The sequence below is a fragment of the Gallus gallus genome, chromosome 3 (genome assembly GCF_016699485.2).
Source record: "Gallus gallus isolate bGalGal1 chromosome 3, bGalGal1.mat.broiler.GRCg7b, whole genome shotgun sequence".
In the NCBI taxonomy this organism is placed as follows: domain Eukaryota; kingdom Metazoa; phylum Chordata; class Aves; order Galliformes; family Phasianidae; genus Gallus; species Gallus gallus.
This window is the reverse complement of record NC_052534.1, coordinates 41,292,781-41,308,701: the sequence shown is the minus strand read 5'-3', so window position 1 is coordinate 41,308,701 and position 15,921 is coordinate 41,292,781. Positions and strand designations below refer to the sequence as shown.

The following is a 15,921-nucleotide window of genomic DNA, read 5'->3' as shown; positions in this document are numbered from 1 at the left end:
TCAGCAGGAGTGCTACTGTTCATAGATTCCTGATGTTGGCATTTGGCAGAACGCCATGAATAATTCAGGGAAATAAAGTATTCATGAATATTGCCCTTTATGCTTGTGAAGTTCTAGAATTTGTTTGCTATCTAGAAATGTCTTCTTGTAAAAACTCTTGCTCTGTAAGTCATCCACAAGCAATTTACTGTAAATATTCCTAAAATACAATTCATGACCTGCTGAACCCTGATCCTGCAAACACTTACTCACATTCTTGTTGTGATTAGTCCTGTTAAAATCAAAGGAACCTTTACATGTGGTTATAAAGTTAAGCCTAGGCATAAGAGTTTGTAGGGTGAAGGTTTATGTTGGTTCCATAACCCTTGGTATTCTGCATTCTGTATAGTCTCTGATTGCTAAATGAGATGCAGGCTCTCAAAGTCAATGGATAGTTAGCGTTTTTCAGTTACTAGGTACCATGCCTATTCTCTAACTGAAGATTTACAGAATCCACCCTTACAAATCTGAATTTTGAGTGCATAATTCAAATTTGCAGGTTAGAGATGCAACTTGAAATTAGCTTTGGAAAGCAGCAAAACAAATGCAAAGCAAAGGTTATCAAATCAAACCGATTTAAAAATCAGAGTGAATATTCGTCAGCCTTTTATGTATGATATATTAATTGCTATAGAACCTTCTATACTGTGAACTCTGAAAAAGCGAAAAGTACCATTAAGAAAAGAGTTTGTGCGTTCTGTACTTATCCACAGCTAATAACAGAAAATGTTTACTAAAGGATTATTCACAGAAAATACAACCTGAAATCTGAAAAAAAATTAGCTAACTGAAGAAGTAAGCAACATCTAGGTATAGTTATTGACTGGTGCAGTCAATTGTATATTTAACTGTATTATATGTTATCTAAATGGCGGTGAAAAGTATATGCTACATTTTGAATGTAAGTGACAAATTGCTTTTGATATTCACTTCTATAATCTCACCTTCTGCCATTATTCTTATGTGTCTCTGAATTTTCAACATTTCAAGCAGGAAAGCATCCTAGAAAGCTTCATTAGTTATGTATGTGTGTGTATATGTGTGCACTTAAAAAATAACCAGTGGATAAAAGGAGTTACTATTCCATGTATGGTGGAGATTTCCATCCCCACAATTTAAGTTCAGAGAGGTTACCTTTAAATAGTCATGAAATGAGGTCTTTGAACCACTGCAAAGAGAAGATTCCTGGTGCTCCATTAAGATATGCAGCACATGTTTCCACCCTTGGAAATTTTTCAGAATATCTGGTACTTGATCCATTTGAATGAAGAAATTCAATTTTGCGTTAGTTAGAGAGGTATTTTATTAGCTGTTTTTTTTTTTTCTCCCACTGAGCTCTGCATAGGCAAATTCACAGTACCGGAGAAAGAGCTGGGAAGGATACAAAAATATTCCCAATAAAATGTTTTAAAGCTCTCTCAGAGATTTGTGCAAGAGAGTTCTGGATTTTTTTTTTTCCTTCCTGAAACCCATGTGGCTTGTACACCATTTGTGAAGGCACACTGGGATGTAATGTTCCCACTGGCATTTCTTTGGGGTGATGTGCGCTTGTAATTTCACCTCTCAGCAGTAATGTGATTCTGATTTATGCAGGTTAAAACCCCTTTATATGATAGTTTACATAGCGCTATATTTAAATCTATATGTATACTAGTATCTTAATGTGTATGCACACAGACTGTCCCATACCTCTCAACTCACCCTCTGGCTCTACTTATACTTAGGTTGGCATTGTCTTATTGAAGAATCTTCTCGTGTATTGAGTTAAATTGAACTTTCTGTAAGCTGCATGCTATTTCTGCTGTTATTTACAGTTCTGACACAATTCAGATAAACAAATTAGAATTTTCTTTAGCATCATTCAGGTTGACTTTAAGAAATTAGCAGTTTTGCTATCAGGATTTTTTTGCTTTGTTAAATGCAATTTTATTAAAAATTGTAGAAATTAGTCGATGAATATAGTGCTAAAAATCCTCCAGCATTCATTGGTAACATCCACATGATTATAGAGATAGCTGCTTGAAAACTTCTTGTAATTGACGTAGTAAATAATAGTTTATTGGTATGTTTGGCAGTTACTTGCTGTAAAGTAACTTTATTTTACTCAATCTGTAATACAAATATGTAATTCAGAATCTACTTCTAATTCCTTGCTTTGAATTGACGGTAACCTCACTGTAGCCAGTTTGATTAGTCAGGGTTTAAAGCAGTATAAATGACACTTGTTAACCGCAACAGTATACCTGCAAGTCCGTACAAAGGACTTGGTTATGAAGTGGAGAACTCTGAGATTTTCATTAGAATTTTTATAGACTTCTATTTTACAGAAGGGAAGAAATAAATGAGGTTCATTGGCAAGGGCTGTCAGGAGGTTTCCAGAATTGTGTTACAATCCATGTATCTCACATGAACACCAGATGGAGAGTATTGCTGGGACTTGGAATGTGAGTGTCTATGCCTTCTGCTCTCCAGAATTCCACGTGGAATGGAGGGCATTCCTCCATTTCTGCTCCCCTACTGCAGAGCCAGAGACACCAGATTCTGGAGAGGTTAGTGACACCTCAGCCTGTGCTGAGATGTGTTTTTTCAAATCCTTCCAAATGTGGCAGAGGTCAGCTTGCTCGGGCATGAATCTGGGCTAGGGGGAAGATCTGGTGAATTAAATTTTAGTATCTTTTCCTGTCAGTGAGACCTATAAGGGTTCTAAACTACTCCCTTAGCAGAAGGGAACTTCTAGGGCCTACCTTTCCTGTAGGCACATTATTTGCCTACATTGTTTCCCTAAATGCTGTGTGACACATTCCTCTTGTGGTGGGGACAGTCATACTTTGCTGCGTCAGTGAGCTCAACATCCTCAGGTGATGTCACGTTCACTACATATATGGTATATAGCTTGGGGATATCCACATTTATCAATGATTTTAAATCATCCCAGAGGTATTAAGTGCTGGTTTACCATGTACTGGTCAAAATGGCTGTTAGGGCCACATTTTTCAGCCCTTTGTACCAGTTTTGCATACTTACCTTTCAGATTTTTTATGCAGACCTATTAAGAAACTGGAGTTTTTTCTAGCAGAAAAATTAACTTTCCAGCCCTTAGAGCAGTCTCAACATCTTTTCTCTTAGAAAAGTAGGAAGATTCCTTCTGAAAAAATACAGTTGGTGCATCTTATGCTAGATGTATTTCAAAGGACTGCTTTCTGTATACAGTATGATTTTTTCTTTTTTCCACTGACAAGCCAAGACACTTAGCTAACTACAAATTTTGGGTAAACATCTCTCTTCCTCCTTAATCATTTAGTGGAATCCAAGTTTTTGGATATGCTCATGCAGTGTGATTAGAAGACCAGCTGGGCTGTAGAGGCTGAGATTGTCTAAACTATGTAAACAGCACCTACAGAGAGTTCATGCTCTGAATGTCACTGATACTGCTGTATTGATTTGAATCAGAGTCATGGATAAAAAATAATAGATATTAGATATACAAACGCATTGTCTTATTTTGAAGGGAATTGTTTTTCTCTCATTGAACTTAGTCTGGTTCCTGTTGAATCAAAGAAAGCTAGTCCCTCAGGTAAAGAGAAATTACTTTTGTTTCTGGATACTTTTATTTTAAACTCTATTTTTTCATGAAATTCCCATGTTCTCCTATTGCAAGCTAGACTAAGTTTATTTTCTTCACAAACACTAAAATGCCAACTTGTAATGAACTGTTTAAATACACGTTCTCTGTTCCGACCCTCCACTTTCCTTGACAGAATGCTGACTTCATCCTTTCCTTCATTCTTGTTATATGGTTAAAAAATCAAGGCAAACTGAGCCACATCTGTGTCTCACATGTTTACAAGCCCAGTTCTTTACATCTTTGAGCTGTGCAGGATTTATATCTAGGATTTTGTTCACTAAATGTGTTTTTCAGTTGGGATTACAAAAAAAACCTACACATTTGAAGTTCCTATAAAAAATCAATTTCTTGAGATACATATTTTGACCCCAGTATTAAAAGAGTACACAGTTCTCTTGGTGCCAAACTTGTGGTTCAAGGCATGCATCATACAACCTTACTGAAAACTTGGCAAATGAATTAAGGAAAGAGATTAATGTGCAGTGCAGTGGCTGGACATGTAAGGTACAGAAATCAGGCTTTAATTTACAGCTCCCTGTATGGCCTGGTAAAAAAGAAGTCTCATTGCTGTAGTGCTGGCATTTCCGATGCTTGGATAAACAGGGCTCTCTGTTCATCTTGAGTTGCTTTTACTTTCGAAGTTCATTAATTTCCCTGACACACGCAGGTGGCTTGGTGAAGCTAGGGTTATTTGGGAAAGCCGGAATCTTCTGGGAGAGTAAAAATGGTATGGTTTATTCTACAGTGAAACGCTGTTTTGTCAAATTCTTAAGCTGCTTGTGCTTTACGCTTGGAGACCTAGTCAGGCATCTGGGTGAATGCTTTATTGTTGCTAGCCCTCGTTCATCTCTAGCTGTGGGGTATCTTGTGGGCAGGCTTCACTTGATAGTCACCTCGTGAGGAAGGTTGGAGGGGTAAGGAGGAATGTGAGCAGATACACATTGCTCTGATTCTTTGCAGTCGGCCCAAGGAAAGTCACCCTGTGAAGCAGGTCAGAAAACTCTGGTTTATATTAGAAGCATGCATTTCTTATCATAAAACTATTAAATGAATGAGTCTATTAAACCTGGGCTGTCTAAATGCACAGAAGGAGAGAGGTACCTGCTATCCCTTATATCTCAGATGACGCTCACGAGTGGACCTGTTTTCAGTCATGAAATGTATTCATTTATGGATGCGTTTATTAACTGAAATGTTTGTTTGCAAATGTATTTTTATTTAACTAAGGATTCATATTCCTCTAAATAGGCTCACGTCGTTTCCTATCATGGATTTGTTTTCCCTCTCAGAAAGTGCTTCAGCACTTTCCCTTAGTAAACATCTGGGAGACAAGTAGGAATTAATTGCCTTTGTCTGTAACTTAACCAAAATTTGAACTCCTTTACTCAACAGCAAAATATTAATTCCCCAATGCTGAAAGCCCCAGTTGCCTTCTTTGTGTTTTATCTTTGCTTACAGATAAATCAGAACACTTTAAAACAGCAAAGATAAAATGAGGACATTCTATACTCATTATATTCTCAGTACCTACAAATAAATTCTCAGAGCCTACAAATAAATGCCTGCCCTAAAACAAAAGCGATTTATTCTTAAATCTGTTTTGAGAGCTATGCAGTTATATTCTTATTCAGTGTTTCCTGATAACCACTTCAGAAGGCATCACCTGCATAAGTGGAATCTCTCATGTATTTGAGAGATGAAATATAATTTATTTTTATGCAGAAAAAAAAAACAGAAAACCTGAAGGTCACAAAAAATTGTTGTAAAGCGTAAATTCGGAGCTCCCAGCTTCTCCTCTATTCTTCGTAAATGCTTCTATCCTTGTATGTCTGTGAGTTGCATCGACTGCTATTCACAATTGCTCCAGTAGACCACAGATATCAGAATAACCTAAGATACACTTGGTAATCAAGAAAAAAAAGAATTCCTGGATTCTTTACTAAGCTGTGTCACTGAGTATAAAGTTTGGTGACGTTATTGAAGGTACTCTCTGAGAACCCCAAGTTTCCCCTCCATTTAAAATTCAGTAAATTAAACGCAACCATTTTCATGACAAGAAAATGGAAAGGCAACTGAAATGAAGCCTATACTCTTAGTTTTGAATGGAAACATGCCTATCAAACTGAGATATAACAAGCGAACTACCCTGTGCAATATGAATGACTTTGGCTATATGAATGATTTTTTTTTTTTTATTCTTGTCTATAATATCTGAGTGTTTGATTCCCTCCAGCTGCCTTACTTTTTCCACTCCACTCTGAATTCACCTTTATCCCACTGAAAGGTATATTTTCTCTCCCTTGTTTATATCTCATAAGTGAAACATTTATCTTAAATAATGGACAAGTCAAACACTCAGTTTTAAATAGAATGGATTTATAGATAGAAAATAAAATCCTACAGACTTAATGAAGTCCTGTATCAAAGAACAGGCTTCTCTTATGTATGAGCACTGATGAAAAAAAACACCCACTTTTAAGAGTGCCTTATAGCATGACAGAATGCTGAAGTGCTGCTTAAGTATCCATTCCCAAACCTCTGTTGATTGGTGTGGAGGAAAGTCTGAGTCCAGAACACGCACAGCAAAAAAGAAGGTCTCTGAGAATTCAACTCTTCAGCATGCAAAGTGCAGTGGCCACAATCCATCAGACTACTGAAACACATTCTTGTCTTCAAGCTTATGCATTCATTTGGTTTAGTGAGAGTGCTCTGCTAACCTGTTTGCCAGTTTTTTTTTTGTAATATGCTTTTGTATTTCTCTATACCACGCAAGATGAAGCCATAACTTACAGGAAGTGCAGTCCAATCTGAAGTTACTGTTATTTTTCTGAAGAAAATGTCTCTATGTAGCTGTAAAAGTTAGTTTCCGACAGTCTTTGTTCTGAGTTTGCTCACAACAAAAGGAAGCCTTCTGTAGACACATAATAGCTTGATGATTAGAGCACTCAGCTGAGGAGGAGAGGATCCAGGTTCAACTTGCTAATCTAAACCAGACAGAGCAGGGAACTGAACCTGACTCTTTAGTGTCAGAGGTCAGTGTACTCCCGTGGGATAACAGCAAGCCAGGTTCAACCCCCGTTTTGTGTGGTTTGGATCAGTGAGCTGAAATTCAGTCTCCCCCATCTCAGCTGTGTGACATCTATTTGGCCAAAATGGAATGGGTGTTTAGTTCATAAAGGAAAAAGTTAATTCTGCACCAGAATAAAATCTAAGTTACCCAATCTTTACACTTTCCATGTGATGGAATTGTTGTTTTCTGGTCAGGCCTTGAGAAAGACACATTGCAATCTCTTAGTGAGGGAGTCAGAAGCAATAGAAGATAGAAAAGCCCTCTGTCTCTACAAATGCAGATAATTCAGCCATGTTATCTACATGGCTTTGGAAGGTGGGGGGAAATAAACCCTCCAGAAGCATTCTCATGGGAAGCCAGAACTGTCTCAGTGACCTACAGTTTTGTTTGTGTCAGAGTACAATCCGTTCCCAAGGGTCTGCTCTAAGAGCTCTTTTCCCCACTGGTTTCTGTGCGCCTCTTCTCCCCTTGGCTTTCTACCTGGTTACCTCTAATTTCCATGCTCATCTTATCCTTTCACTACCCTTTCATATCCTTCTGATTCCCTTAAATTTTGAACTTCTCACACAAAGAAATCATTCTGGCTTAAACTTCATGTTTGGTAATGGCACAGGTTGTAGAACCCTGGCACAAATCCCACTGTGAATATGGTCATACGTATTGGCAGAAATTGATTTGTTTTAGCTGCTTATCTTGTCCTTGTAATCCACACACACTGAATTTCTTAATCTAATCCCAGGCATTTTTAAAGGTTTAAGCATCTTTACTCTCTGCCTTTTCTTCTGCCTTCTGTTTCTAACCAAGCCTTCAGTGTTGAGAATCTAGCATATTAACCCCTTTATAGCTATCTGCATAGGGTTCAGCTTCTCTGGTTGTGTAAAGTTCACAGACTCAACATCTTTGTCAGCTGGATTTTGCAGTGCTGTATATCTCCAAGCATGGAGCATGGACCTCTGATTTTGAATGAGTGCTTTGCATTCATTCACTTGAGATGATAAATGACCACTGCTTACTAAATCAACACGAGAGCACGTATATTTGTACCAAGGAAGTATTCTCAGGAGAGCTAGAATGGAAATGTGAGGTGTATGAATTATAATCAGAGCCATTATTTCAGTTCCAGTCACCCATAGGTAAATACTTCTGCAAAATGCATGGCTGCAGTGTGGTTTGTCCCATTCCCATCTCTTTGCATTTATGCAGCCGCAGTTAACAAGGTGCCAGAGAACCTCCTTTGTGTGTTGCTGTTGCTGGTTGTCAACAAATGAGGTTTCATGGCCTGCTCCAGAAATAAGATACATATGCTCCTACACTTGTGTGCCCATGCTCAGTTTTGAAGCAGTTCCAGACACTCTGTGTCATGACAGTCTGTATAAAACAAGGTCATCTTTTTTGCAGATCAAGTCTGCCTGCTGGAAAAATATTTTCCTTTTCAATAGCCTCTGTCCTCAGCCGTCTCAGACATTACCTGTTAATACCAAATGACCAACTCTGGGCAACCTGATTAGCCTTAAGCTCCACTATGCATGATAAAGGCTGTAGGGTGGGCTTCTGCACAGAATATAAGGAAATCGAGGCCTTGGCATGGCTGCAGAATATTCCTCTCTAGGTTCCCAAGCAAATGAAGGACGTGCAGCACTTGAGGGAAACAGAATGCACTGTACATAACAAAACTAGCATGCAATGTAGTGGTCCAGTGAGGAAATCATCCTCATAATCCATAATGGAGTGCTATCATGTAATTGGATCTTCCTGGTGTAAGACAACTGAAGGCACTGTGTAATCAAACCACATGCTGTAAACTCTTTTACATGAAGTCAGCTGCATTGCATCCCTCCTGGCAGACACTTTAGAGCCATAATTACATTCATCTCCATCTTTAATTTACTCTATTGTGCTTCTGTCATTGGAGGATCTTTGCTACCAAGCACTGCATGTTCATTTCCTCAGCGCTTACTGTAAATTGTAAATTATGGATGGCATTGGCTTTAACTCTGAATTGTCATGCTTTTTGTGGGATGAAACAAGTTCATCACTGCATGGATATTTGTTCACTGTGGTTTAATGAGGGGCATAGTATTTTTTTTTACTTGGGGGATCATCCATTCTAGACAGATGCCAATTTGAAAACAAATTTCATTTGCAGTCCTGCTATAGCTACAGAGATCTCTCTCAATTCTGGGGAAGTGAGCTGGCAAATGGTGAATTAGGAGTGCTTCTTCACTGTAAAGGCCTGAGCCTGCAGTTTCTCATGGCATCTCCACTTCCTTCAGCGGGAATTAAGGGCATTTAATTCTTGCATAATATCATATCTTTAAAAATGTTCATAATGGACAATTGTAAGGATGCTTCCATGCTTTTGTATTAGTCATTTTGCATCTTTTTGTTTAGTAAAAGATGAGCCACTGAGAGTTGAAATGTTAAATGCAGAGGAAGTCTGTCGTGCTAATGGAAAGCATCCAGGAAGGTACCACAAGTGCCAATCCCAAGTTAAATACTACATAAAAGGAGAGAGAGACTTTTGTGATGCCAGGTTTCCAAGGACTAGTTCATTCCATTGTGCTCAAGTAATACTTCAGCCATTCTTGCTGACTCTCTTTCACTTCAGTTACTTCCAGGATTTCCATTTTATTAACCTCTTTTAATCACTGCCGTAAAAACTCACTCTATGTTAAAATTTAGTGTATAAATTAAAGTTCCAAGAAATAGCCATTTGGCTTCCCCTTGCTCCCAGCTCTCCTCTATGTCTGCAGTTTCTAAATCTTTCTAAATTTTATTTGCAAGTTATGGAAACAAGGGAGAAAATACAATCAAACAAAATTGATGACAAATATATTACTGATTTAAATTCAGTACTTGTGGGTATCTGTACGAGAAAATCAAGTGTATGTAGGATTCTGATACTTCACCTGACTGCTTACAATCTGTCTAGATCTTCTGCTTCCTTTCTGTTCATTCCTTGCCCATCTCCTTTTCCAGCTTATCCTACACCATCCAACAGTGTGCTTTGTGCCCTTTTAGCTGTGATAAGTGTTATAATTGGTGGCTCTGCCACTGCTTTCATTTCTGAGGTAGAGACACACCACATCACTGCATTTGTGAGGTGGGGGTTGCTGTGTACATTGGATTAGAAAAATACCCACACATTAAACAGTGTTTCAGAAGTGTGCCCATCATGTATTTATCACCCTTTGAGGACTGAATGGTGTCTTTAAGGAGTGCTGTAAGTTTCCATCTGTCCCATGTTAGGACAGTATAAGGACCACATACTGGCATGAAGGTTCTCAGCTTCTCTGAAAACCTGGTACCACACTGTGGGCAGGGACTCTTCAGAAATAGCTCTCAAATAAATGTGTGCTGCTGGGCTGACTCAGTTTCTTACCCAGCTCTGAATTTTCTTCATCATTTTGTTTTAATGACCAGTGGTTCTTAGTATCTGAATGGAGGGCTTTCTTGTGGTTTTAGTTGAGGATGGATTTTGGGATTTTTTAGCTGGTGCCTCCTGTGAGAAAATTCTCAGTAAGAGATATCTGGAAAGGTTAAAAACAGCATCAGTTCATAGGAAAGACTGATTTCACACATATGTCCAAGGAGCAGTCTCCTTAGATTAATAAAGTGATGTAAAAAACATCCCCACTAAGCAAGTCCCTATAGTTTTTTTTCCAGCACGAGACAAGAATTATGCACCTTATTTCTGAGGTCACTTCCATAATTGCAACAACATACATCTTTTTTGTAATAGCTTTTCCTTTTTTGATAGATATTTAAAGATAAGTAATTAAATATGGTTATTTACACCCATCTCCAGAGAGGTAACATAACAGCATGATGAAAAATACAAGCGAGTAACAAGTAGTAAATTTATGTCAGAAAGTACTGCATTGTAACTCCCTGAATGTTAATTGTTAAGACACACAGTGTTAATGTGGAGATGCCTGTCATGCTATAGAAATCTGGATTCCAAAAACAGTTCAGTTTAATAATGTATTGTAGAAAGTGTTACTGCAGTCACAAATACCAGCTGTATATCATAGGGACATCATGGAATATTATCATGAAATATTACCATTTTTACATAAGGCAGAAGTGTTACCTTCTGAAAATTGCATCCGCTTTCTTTTTGCTTCTAGAACTTTTTTGGGGCCCATTTCTAATCCTGAAGCTCTTCTCTCTGCGCCCTGATCTGGGTTCATTGGCTTGTTTCACTGTGCTGACCTCAGCCAAATGCATTGTGTTTCTTTCACTGGGACTGGATCCACACAGCTATATTGCAGATCATGTTCTAGTGGCAAGGTGACAAGCCTCTGAAGGTTTGGAGTTTACATTGGCACAGGCTGAACATAAATGTTCAGAATTTCAGATTCTCCGCAACATACTGAAATGTCTTTGGCCTCCCAAACTGGCATAGATACTGTCTAGGCAGTGACTACCTAATAAAAACATCAGCTGCTTTGTGTCCAGATAGGCAGCAAAGGAAGCATGAACTCCTTATCACCTGACTTTTCAGATCTTGTTCTTGGTATCAGTCAAAACTAGGAAGGTAAGAGTCCACAAATGCATGTTTAAAAGGGCAAATAAAGTCCGCAGAACTTCTCAAGTTCTTTTTTTTTTTTTTTTTTTTTTTTTTTTGTATGGCATTAGGGACAATTCCAGTGCACTAGCCAGTTCATATCTTCCTGTTTTCATAGTTAAATCCAGAGATGTTACTATCAAGCAAGAAATGTGTTTCTCAAAACGGTTTCAAATGCTCACAGAGGAATAATCAAACTAACAAGTTGTAATCCAAAGCAAGTCATTTTACATTACCTGTGCTATTTGGTGGTGTTCTGATTTTCTTGTTTAACAATAATATTAAAAGCACTGAAATAAATGAAATAAACTGCTTTTCATATCAACAAATGCCCTAGCCTAACTTTGTCACTCAATTGCCTGAGCAGGCAACTGTTTACTTGCTCATACATGTTTCTTCTATGAACATAATCTCTTCTTTCCACAACATTTACTTGAAGAATAAGAGCAGTTGGTTAAATTAACTAAGAAAACAGACGCGTATAGAATTAAGCAGCTTCACACCACATGAGAGTAGGTAGGTTAGTGGTCTGGGCTTCCTTGGTAGGCAGTGGGAAGAAGAGATACGTTTTGAGGGAGATATTGTCCAATTATGAGAAAAAATCTAAGATAGTTGGGATGAATGCCTTCTGACTGTGTTTCTTTATACTGAGCTTTAACTGTTATGGATGAGACTCCTCCTTTCAGCAAATCTCATTCCGTGGACTTTGGTATGATATGAATGTCTGGGATTGAAGGGTAGGGCCCTGAAAGAGCATCCTGTGCTGGCTCTTTTGTTTTCTCACCCCTGAAATTAGAACAGAAAGATCATTTTAGACTAGTATTAAAAATAAAGTTAGTAAATAAAAGTAGAGAACTGAAATATGCTTCCTGCCCTTCTCCAGATATAATTCTTCCTCCCTGAAAGAGGTAGGGCTCCATGTTACAAATCTGTAGAATCTGTAGCTCCCCTCCAGCTAACATCCATTCTATCCTACTTTATTATTTCTTTGTTGGTCTGTTCATGTCACAGAAACCCTGGCCATAGTGCTACAGGGAAAGGCCTATTGGATTCTTCCTCAAGACTTGCCATGAGTAAGATCTCTGGTCAATCTTAAGTACCTTAAGAGCACCTTAGCTTGGTGCTCTGAACAATTTATTTAAGAAGAAAATAGAAGAATGGTTAAGAGAAGCAGAATTCATTGGAACAGGTAATTTCTCTTTATTAGGCCAAAGAATACAGTTGGAAGAAAAGAACCGTGGAAGTTGCATAAGCATAGTCATGGGAGAATGTGGCTCTGAATTTAAATTAATCCTTTTAATTTGTAAGAGTATTTGAGAGCAAAAAAAGGCTAATACCTAAGGGCTGTTAACAACGAGAGATTAAAATATCTTCAGCCCCTCTAGGACAGAGAAAGAGGGAGATAATTGCTGTTTATGACAGGTTACGTGGAGGTGCAGTGAGGGAAAAACTGTAATGAGCCACGAAACCACAGACCCTATTGAGGTCATGATTTTTAGTCTCCAACAGAGTTACAAATTTCAGTTCCCAAAGTCATCTTTTGAAGGTTATAAGTTTTTTGTTTGGTTGGTTGGTTGGGTTTTATTTTTCCTTCTGGTATGGAGCTCTGAAAGTCCTCCATAAAATGAGGAGGGCCCACTGCATATGTAGAAAAACACCAACTAGTTATGATTTATATATAAAGTTATGAGCTTTACATACACATTTGTATAGTAAAAACATTTTTTTCCTGCATTTTCTGCTGTCCAAGCATAACCAGTAGCCCTGACAAACCTTGTTAAATTCAGTTCTTCCATACACCACCACTTCAGGGATGTCCAAGGTGCAAAAAACAAAACAAAACAAAAAACAACAACAACAAAAAACAACACCTGATCATCCCTGTTTTGATATGATAAACAGACATTTTTCAGTGGCTGTTGTGTATGAGTGCATTTCTAAGCCTGATTTTCATATAAACAAAGAGGAAATAAAAAGGGAGCTTCAGGTTTTGTAATTAGAAGTTGTGTTTCTTTTAGTTACTTGAGTGACTGACTCAACAGTTTCCTCTCTTACTGGATGATTAATATATAAAGTACCTTTTGAAATGAATAATTCTGTCTAATGTCTGAACATTCTAGTAGAAATGAACAGAATAATTTTCTTGCCATGACTTCAGATCTGCAGCAAAAGCTATTCTTCCAAGATTGACAGCAGTAGACTATTATCAACCAAGCAGGGAGCTCCAAGGCACTTGGGTGCATATTTCAAGAAAGATACCTGTCCTACAGATTAACTACAAAAAATATATATATAACCTTTGTACTAATGTTAGATATACTTATAGAGAAACATACGAGGTTTATTGTTATATAGTGAAGATTCTTTGATCGCCTTTATGCTGTAGCTGAAATGAGGTGTTTGTATATTCCCATCATTTGTGGTGTGTATTTGTTGCTCTAAGGTTTGCTCTGGGTAAATCTATCCTTAAGACAAACACTCAGTTCTAAGTTACATCTCTGAACCTGTAGAGTGACTCCATGTGGTTTCAACTTCAGCCCTTTGACAACAAATTATTATTTATGTAAGCTGTCAAATCCAGACAGGACAAGCAGCTGCACGAGAAAAAAATGAAACACATAAGCCACAGTGAGAAGCATGAGGCTCCGATAACAAACTACACTTTCCTTTCTGTATTTAGTCCACTAAGAGTGAATTATGCATTACAATCAAGCTACAGCTCCCCTAGTCTTGCCATTTCATCCACAAGTTTGTTGAAAATTAAAGCTCAGCATGAAGCCTCCAGAGAATTAGTCTGAGTTAATAACACCTGCAAAGAACAGAGATTTACTGTGAGGTAAATTGCCATGTGATTGCCCACACATCAGCAAAAATCGTAATTGGAAGAAATTGAATATTTTCTCTGCATTCAACTGGTGAGGCTTTTGTAGGATGTCATTTTACGTTAAGTAGTAGAGTTACAATTTAGAATGTTTCACAGCAACGGATTTGTGTTTGTTACAACCACAAGACTTGTTTTTTATGAGAAGACTTCTGTTACTGTCAGCTACAGTTGCAACTTCATGCAGTGTGTATTTAGACACCTTTCTTAATCTTAGGGAATATTGTCAAAGACTGCCTTTAAACTATAGGTTTCACACACGCACACACACACACACACACACACCCCTTGTGATTTCTTGTGAATTTAGAAGTTGATTCTTTACCCTACCTAGCTGTATCTCATAAATAGCAATCTATGTAATGATTTTGATCTCACCATTTGTAGCACATGTACACTCAGCAGCTCCCTTGACAGCAGTGGAAGCTACCCAAAGCATACTTCTTTGTTTCTTCCAGATGTTTCAGGAATACACTAATAACTAACATGAAAAACTCAGATTGAGCTCCTAAATCAAACTGAATATTAACATTATCGTGTATCCAAAAAAGGACAGACAAACAAAGAAGTCAAATTATCTTGTCTCCATATTGTGCTGCATATTTATATCCTGAGGTATTGCTGTCTGCATTTTCCAAGACCCCTGTATCAATGCACAAACCATGTTTGGACTAGGATTCAGGCTTCTGTTTGATGACAATAACAACCCTGGTACGAAATTGCTAAAGCTCAAGACAAGTCTCCAAGGACAGCCTTGGAGAGAGCAATTTTTGCCTATGCCTTCAAGAGAACCACATTCACAGGCCAAATCAATGCTGGCAAGATGTAGTGCTGAACTCAATGGATTGCTCAGTGACATCTGGTTTCAGATGTGTAGTGGAACTTGCTTCAAACTCACTATATGCCTTTCACAATTACTGGAATAAAATATCTCTGGTGCTGAAGACAAGCCCATAAGAGACAGGGAACTCATAAGTTCATGAATGTGTTGGGCAGTAATAGGTAGTGGGTGCTGCTGCCATATGTAATCACTGAGCTATTCCTACTGCAAAAGAGCTTGAGGCTAATATAACACAAGTTCATTTCCCTGGATCAACATGGGATGTATTAAAAAATAATTTGCTGGGCTGGATGAGGCTTTTCAGGCGCAGATAACTGCCTGCTCCAGAGGCAGCTGAAAAGTGTAGTGAAATAACAAATCCCTACCACTGGCCTAATCTTCCCTTTCCATAACCTTTCAAAGCATTTTCCCCTTTCACTTCGGAAGGGAACTGTGGGTTAGTGGGTTTCCAGCACAGAATTATCTGTGAATGGTGGCCTCTAGCTTCAAGCTTGTGATGTTTATGTCACTGTCTGTGGTTCATCATAGAATTTAACTCAGCTATTACAGAGCTGGGCAAAGACCTGGTGTTTGGCTCTGGGCTCTAGGAAAGAAGAGAGGAAGCAGGTGTGTTGTATAAGCAAACCTTCATGTGTCAACAACTGTGTGCTTATCAGATGAATTTATCCGCTCCAGCTGCGCTGCTCTAAGAGTGGATCTTTCATTATATACTTATCTAATGTATTATGTGTATGAAATGTGCTGTCAGTTTCTTTCAGAAAAGAGTTTCATGGCATAAGGAATGTAATTATGAGGATGACCTAGCATCACCATAGGATCTCACAGTATGAACCACAGTACCATCTAACAGCATCCTATTTTGCTAAGTACTGTATTGTGGGAGTTAATACCCAGA

The 15,921-nt window shown here is 38.2% G+C and overlaps 1 protein-coding gene across 8 annotated transcripts in view; it reads left to right on the top strand.

The window, feature by feature from the left end:
• Positions 1-15,921, top strand: part of SMOC2 (SPARC related modular calcium binding 2) — a 135,830-nt gene that overhangs the window by 113,043 nt on the left and 6,866 nt on the right. The window lies entirely within an intron of this gene.